Source organism: Gekko japonicus, unplaced genomic scaffold, assembly GCF_001447785.1.
Source record: "Gekko japonicus isolate JY-2015 unplaced genomic scaffold, Gekko_japonicus_V1.1 scaffold1634, whole genome shotgun sequence".
Classification (NCBI taxonomy): Eukaryota; Metazoa; Chordata; class Lepidosauria; order Squamata; family Gekkonidae; genus Gekko; species Gekko japonicus.
This window is the reverse complement of record NW_015173721.1, coordinates 52,726-59,028: the sequence shown is the minus strand read 5'-3', so window position 1 is coordinate 59,028 and position 6,303 is coordinate 52,726.

The window sequence follows — 6,303 nt, the reverse complement described above, 5'->3', positions numbered from 1 at the left end:
TGGCATCAGAGCTTCAGGGCCTTCCCCATGGCACTTCTGATGAGTCTCCTTAACTGAAACACTGATGCAACAGCAGGGCTTTTTCTCTGGGGGAATGCACTGGAACGGGGTTCCAGAACCTCTTTGACAAATTTTGACAAATAGATTCTTTTGAACTATGGTTCTGGAGAAGACTCTTGAGAGTCCCTTGGACTGCAAGAAGATCAAATCAGTCAATCCTAAAAGAAATCAACCCTGACTGTTCCCTGGAAGGCCAGATAATGAAACTGAAGCTCAAATACTTTGGCCACCAAATGAGAAGGGAGCACTCACTGGAGAAGACCCTGATGCTGGGAAAGACTGAAGGTCAAAGAAGACGGGGATGGCAAAGGATGAGATGGTTAGACAGTGTCATCGATGCAACAAACATGAAATCGAGCCAACTTCAGAGGACGGCGGAAGACAGGAGGGCCTGGCGGGATCTGGTCCATGGGGTCGCAAAGAGTCGGACTCGACTGTGCGACTGAACAACAACAAAAGTTCTTGTGGCCCTTTCATACACACCCGGGGAAATGCTAATTGCCACTTTGGGGCCAGGAAGCAATTTTTCTCCAGGCCGAAATGGCTGGGGATCCTGGAGGTTTTTTGTCATCTTCTGGGTGTGGAACAGGGGGTCACTGGGGGTGTCGGGAGGGAGATATTTGTGGATCTCCTGCATTGTGCAGGGGGCTGGACTAGATGACCCTGGAGATCCCTTCCAACTCTATGATTCCATAATTCTTTATGGAATTTGCTAGGGTTATTTCACACTGCTTGCTAGGGTTATTTCACACGGAGGAAAATGCACTCTGCATATGTTCAGAGGCACCTCTGAGCACAGGAAGGCTTCAAGCACGGGATATGGAGCACGGGGAGGGGCTGTGGCTCAGTAGAAGAGCCTCTGCTTGTCATGCAGAAGGTCCCAAGTTCAATCCCTGGCATCTCCAGTTGAAAGGACCAGGTAGCAGGTGATGTGAAAGACCTCTGCCCGAGACCCTGGAGTCAGAGCAGACAATACTGACTCTATGTTTGACACCCCTGATTTAGAATGTCGACCATCAGAGGGTGCAGGCAGGTCAATGTCTCCATCCTACCACTGAAGTTAACACTTCACGCATCAGCCAAAGTGGGGTTAACACTTCATGCATCTGCCACAATCAAATGGGCAGTTCTCCAGGGCCCCACAAGACTCTTGGGATGCAGCAAGCTAATACTGCTCCATGCGCCCACCCAGAATCCACTCCAGAGTGGTGGTTCTGAGACTTGATGAGACCAAAGGCAGGCAGCAGGTGGCAGTCGCCAGCTATGGTGGGAAATTAAAAAAATAATAAAAAAATAAAGATACATTCCATGCTGAGTGAGACCTGAAATGACGTCTCCCAAGGGTAATCGGAACTCGGCGGCTTTCACACTACGAGCTTGAGCAGGCCTGTCCTCTTCCTAAGGCTATCTCCCCCCCCCCCTTCCTCCATCCTGTGTCTGGGACGGGGCACCCCCCACAGATCCGGCACACACATTGCTAAGACCAGGAAGAATAAAGCTAACCTCTGAACAACGGAGAATGGTGGGGGTGGAGCAGGGGGTGGAGACCCAACTCACAGGGTCCCCCGGAGTTCCGGCTCATCACTATGGATTCAGGTGGGCTGCTGTGTTCGTCTGAAGCAGCAGAGCAAAGTTCAAGTCCAGTGACACTTTCAGGACCACTTCTTCGAGGTGTTTTCTTCGGGGTGTCTTCTTCGAGGTGTCTTCTTCAGGGTGTCTTCTTCGGGATGTCTTCTTTGAGGTGTCTTCTTCGAGGTGTCTTCTTCAGGGTGTCTTCTTCGAGGTGTCTTCTTCGGGGTGTCTTCTTCAGGGTGTCTTCTTTGAGGTGTCTTCTTCGAGGTGTCTTCTTCGAGGTGTCTTCTTCAGGGTGTCTTCTTCGGGGTGTCTTCTTCGGGGTGTCTTCTTCAGGGTGTCTTCTTCGAGATGTCTTCTTCGGGGTGTCTTCTTCGGGGTGTCTTCTTCGGGGTGTCTTCTTTGAGGTGTCTTCTTCAAGGTATCTGAAGAAGCACGCGTGCACATGGAAGCACAGACCTTGAATAAAATTTCGTTGATCTTAAAGGTGCCCCACTGGACTCAAACTTTGTTCAGCTCATGTCTGGACTACAGAGATCAGCTACCCTGGAGAAACTGGATGCTTTGGAAACGGATGCTTTGGAGGGCGGACTCTATGGCATTGTGCCCCACTGAGGTCCCCGTCCTCAGGTCTCCAGGAGTTTCCCAACCTGGATCCGACAATCCTACTCACAGAGGATAAAAGTGGCTCCCTGACCTGGGGGGGGAAACATCCTGCATTGCTCTTTCACAGTCAAGTTGCGGCTCAGTTTGCAGAAACTAGGAGGTGACGTCTATGGGAGGAAAATGTGTTGCTATTATTATAGCATTGTTTATAACCTGCTGTTTTTCTTTCATCGTGGAAAGTAGCATCAAGGGAAGGGAGAGAGTTCCCCAGCGGTGTCCCATCCTGGCATGGACCAGGGTCCAGACGTGCCCACACTATGCCCAGCACCATCTCATTCATTGGAACCAAGCTGCTACGACAAGCCCAGGAGCAAGATCCAGGACGGGGAACTCCTGGAGAATTGGGGACGGAGGTGGGGAGAACAGGGGCCTCGATGGGGTACGATGCCACAGAGTCTCCACCCTCCAAAGCATCCCTTTTCTCCAGGGGAACTGACCTCGGTAGTGTGGAGATGAGCTGTGATCAGTGTTTCCTCTAAGCTGAGTTAGTGTGAGCGAGCTCACAGTTTTTTAGCCTCCAGGTCACACATTTTTGTCTCAGCTCAGGAAGGCTGGCTCCGGAGCAAATTAACTTATGCTGGAGCCAAATTGCTTGCTCACGACTTTAATCCCAGTAGCTCACAAAGTAGAATTTCTGCTCACAAGACTCCACAGCTTAGAGGGGGCATTGACTGTGATTCCAGGGGACCCCAAGGTCCCCCCGGGAGGCTGGCATCCCTAGTTTGCATTTCATGCCTACCTTTCTCATTGAGACTGCAATCGGATTACAGAATTATAAGAACAATGAGGGGCAGAGAGAGAGAGAGAGAGGGAGAATAGTATGATACACAAAATGAGGAATGCAGTAAAACTAAATCAGACAATCGAAGAACAGTGGGATAAAAACAGTGTAAGACATAAAATAGCCTGAATTTCACAAATTACAGGATCCACTTAACTAGATTTCATAATTAGAGGGAAATGAAGATAAGGCTCGTATAATACCTCCGAGAAACAATGCGGTAGGAAGGCGGAGGGAGAGGGAACCATTTCAGTTTTTCACAGGCAATTAAAATTCCGGCGCTCTTCCCTTTATAGAAAGGGCCCCTCCGGAACAATTCCGTTCTACACCTTCGGGGAAACGGTGGGAGAGTGGGAGCCTTCCTGCTCTTCCTGGGTAGGCCGCTCCGCAAAGTGGGGGGCCACCACCGAGAATGCGCAGCTGTCGCTTGTGCCCTTCTGGAGGGCGGCACCATTCGAAGGCTTGGCTCCGGTGAGAGAAAGCAGCAGAACATATTGAGAGAGGCACTCCTGGAGATATGCAGGTCCAAAGCCACGAAGGGCTTTGTAGGCAAACACCAGTATTCTGAACTGCACCAAGAAACTGATTAGTAACCAGAGGAACGACTGCACAACACGGAACAAAGTTTGAGCCCGGTGGCACCTTTAAGACCAACAAAGTTTAATTCTGGGAATAAACTTTCGTGTGCATTCACACTTCATCGGATACCTGCTATCTAGTGAAGTCAGCATGCACATGAAAGCCTATACTCAGAATTAAACTTTGTTGGTCTTAAAGGTGCCACCGGGCTCAAACTGTGTTCTGCTGCTTTAGTCCCACACGGCTGCCCACCTGAATCTATCTGCAGTATGCATAGCTATACAATATTCTGCCTAGCTCCCAAGAGCTGTGGAGTTCTGCCCCAGCTAGCATGTCCGAGCTGTCTTCAAGGGCAGATCCATGCGAGGGCGAGAAAGTAGTCTAGCCTCGAGGTTACCACGGCACAGATCCACGTATGCATTTATCTATTTACTTCCGTTAGACTCTGTCTTTTTCTCCACTGGGGACCCAAACCAACTTGCACTGTTCTCCTCTTCTCCATTTTACCCACACAACAACCCTGGGAGGTAGGTTAAGCCGAGTGCGGGTGGTCACCCAGCGAGCTTTCATGGCAAAATGGGGGGTCCTAACCCGGGTCTCCCGGATCCTAGTTCAACACCGGAACCACGACACCAACATAGCCAGACAGGCTGAGTCAAGGGAGGGAACATGGAAGAAAACATGAACTTCTCCAGCAATAATGCCGAGGCCAGAAGGACCTCCAGACTCTTAACTGGATCAGCACAGAGCAGCAGCTGAGCCTCATCCGATGTGGGACGCGCCGTGTCCTCCGGGACCTCAGCCTTCCTTACCAGCACACCACCTCTGTTTTATCAGGATTCAGTTCCCACTTGTTCTCTCTAAGCCATTTAACCTGGCCTGCAAAGGGACCTGCCAGAAGAAAGGTGCTACTCAAGAGTCTAGTTAGCATGGTGCAGTGGTTCAAGCACTGGATTAGGAACTGAAGACCCAGGTTCGAATCCTTCTCTGCCATGGAAGCTTGCTGGGTGACCTTGGGACTCTCAACCCAACCTACCTCGGCTCTCAGGGTTGTCGTGAGGATAAAATGGAGGGGATACGAAAGATGTTGGTGACTTTGAGTCCCTGCTGGGGAGAAAGGTGGGATATAAATGAAGTTAATGAATGAATTAATCAATCATCCCCTCATATTTCAGACAGATGAAGATGGGTAGCCCGTGTTAGTCTGTAGCATCAGAAAAGAGTAAGAGTTCAGGATTTATTTGTTTAATTCGACTTTTATCCCGCCCTCCCCACAAGCAGGCTCAAGATAGGTCACAAATCACTAAGTAACGATATAATCAAACAGTTAAAACCATATTTCTCACAAAACTCAATCAGACACAAAACAGGGTGTCACCTTAAAGACTAACAAAATTTGTGGTAGGGTGAAGAAGTGAGCAGTGTTCTGAAGAAGTGAGCAGTGACTCACGAAAGCTCCTACCCTGCCACAATTTTTGTTACTCTTTAAGGTGCTCCTGGACTCTTGCTCTTTTTCTACTGCTATGGAAAAAAAAGAATCCAAGTTCTGCAGTTTTTCCAAGCCAGGCAGCTGCTGGTGTTGCTTCGATCTTTGGCCAGCAGAGGGCAGACTCGCTCTTCAGGAGTTTGCTCAGAGGCCTTCAGCGTTACGCCCACCCGAAGCTGAAACCATCCAGGGTCTTCCCTACAAGGGCAGCGCGCCTGTGCCCCGGCAGAGCCCCCACACTGATATTCCTCTTGCAAAAGAAATATTCAGATGCAGCAAAGGCTTGTGTGGTCCAAACCCCTCGGTTTCCCAAACGGCTTTATTTGCAACCTCTGCACAGATTTGTCTTGTATTTTTAAAAGCTGCCTTTTTAGGAGGTTAAATAAGGTTGTCAGTAATTCTGATTATAAACCTCTCACCGGGGAGGGGCTGCCCTGCTCCTTCTCTCAATATCCTAAACCTTGGGTCCTCCAGTAAAATGGATGGGGCAGAAGACTCAGGACCTTCCCACAATGCAGAATCAAGCTTGTGGAACTCCCTGCCACATGATGCAGCCATGGACTCTCACATTTACATGCGATCAGACAAAATCTTGGTCAGAAAGGGTCCCTCCGCAGGAAAATGGAACCTCCAGTTCCTGCCTTGCCTAGCTACCTCTGAACATAACTTATGAGGGCGGGGGGGACGACGACCGCAGGGTACGCTGAATTATATCGGTTTGACAAACCCCCGAAAGTGGAGCCTCCCCCATAAAAGCGCAGTCTACCTCCCTTTGCTTTCCATCGGCAGGCTTTCGTGCTTCTCCCCCCCCCCCCCCCCGAAAAAAACCTCCCTGCTTCGGGGTCACCCATCTTTGTCCCCGTTCTGCACGAGGGCTGCCTTCGTTGCTTGCCTGGGAATTGCAGTATTCGTGCCAACGGATGAGGCAAGAAAAGTGTCACGCTGGAAGCATGACCCAACCGAAGTGCAATGCGGGTCACCAGGCGTGCAAGACAACCCGCCTGACTTCTCACCCAGTTGGGGAGGAGAGCGAACTCGGGGGAAACCGATTCTTCCCCCACCCACCCCATCCGGAGGGAAAGATCGGATCTCGGGACGTGGCGCGACCCCCCCCCTCCCCAGCTCCCAGGCCCCGATCCCCGCGCACGTTGCCTTGGGA